This window comes from Enhydra lutris, unplaced genomic scaffold (assembly GCF_002288905.1).
Source record: "Enhydra lutris kenyoni isolate GAN:26980312 unplaced genomic scaffold, ASM228890v2 scaffoldscaffold5698, whole genome shotgun sequence".
NCBI classification, from domain to species: Eukaryota; Metazoa; Chordata; class Mammalia; order Carnivora; family Mustelidae; genus Enhydra; species Enhydra lutris.
In genome coordinates this window covers 1-1,239 of record NW_019159782.1, presented here as the reverse complement: position 1 = coordinate 1,239, position 1,239 = coordinate 1, and the positions used below count along the sequence as shown (strand labels likewise).

Below are 1,239 nucleotides of genomic sequence, written 5' to 3'. Positions count from 1 at the left end.
GGGGTATGTGCTATGGTGAGTGCTGTGAAGTGTGTAAACCTGGCGATTCACAGACCTGTACCCCTGGGGATAAAAAGATATTATATGTTTAAAAAAAATAAAATTAAAAAAAAAAAATGGTGAAGCAAAAAAAAAAAAAAAAAAAAAAAGAAGAATAAGAACCGAGGGACTCCTTCATCATCTGGCATCCACTCCATGTTGTACCTATGGTTAGAAATGTACATGATGGGAACTCCAGGGATCTTCTGGATCCTTCATTTAAGGTCTCAGTCAACTGTGGCCACAATGTCACACTTGTGCTGAGTTACTCTCTGCACTAAGCAGTCATGTGCATAGGTTCCTTTGTGTGCACATGGTAATCGTTCAAATCTTGGATCTTTAGCAATCCTTAGAGACACTCAATGCTTTTGCCCCAGTTTCTCAATTTCAGCCATTACACAGTCAGTTATACAAGGGATACACTTGGCATAAAGACAGTCCATCATTGACTGTACTAAGTCAAGTTTGGCTTTAATGGAAAAGTTGATAAAGTTGGTATAAACCAGGATGTGGTAAGGTGGGCCCAGCTGTGTGTTATATTAGAAGAATAAGCAGGAAGGATGTTGGGGGGCTTCTCTTTCCTTGAGTGCACTGGGATCTTTCTTTTCTTTTCTTTTTTTAGGTTTTAATCTATCCTTTTCTTTAAGCCTCTGATCTTGGAGACTAAGCATTTGCTTCATAGTCACATACTTCCTTGCTTTCTTTTGCTTCCCCATGTTCATGACGTAACTATTGTTTCTTCCCTAAAATTGTCTGTATTACTTTGGTGTTTGTCGTGATCTCTTCCCTTCCTTCATGATTTTATTAATTTTGGTACTTTCTCTTCTCTTTTGAATAAGTCTCGCCAGAGGTTTATTGATCTTATTATTTTTTTTATTATGATTCCTGTTTTATTTTTTTATTTTTTTAATTTAATTTTTTTTCATCATAACAGTATTCCTTGTTTTTGCACCACACCCAGTGCTCCATGCAATCCATGCCCTCTCCAATACCCACCACCTGGTTCCCCCAACCTCCCACTCCCCGCCGCTTCAAACCCCTCAGATGGTTTTTCAGAGTCCATAGTCTCTCATGGCTCACCTCCCCTTCCAATTTCCCCCAACTCCCTTCTCCTCTCTAACTCCCCTTGTCCTCCATGCCATTTGTTATGCTCCACAAATAAGTGAAACCAAATGATAATTGACTCTCTCTGCTTGACTT

At 39.2% G+C, this 1,239-nt stretch overlaps 1 pseudogene; it reads right to left on the bottom strand.

Annotated features, from left to right (window-relative positions):
* Positions 1 to 162: 162 nt before the first annotated feature.
* Positions 163 to 755, bottom strand: LOC111140605 (annotated as a pseudogene).
* Between the last annotated feature and the right edge of the window lie 484 nt (positions 756 to 1,239).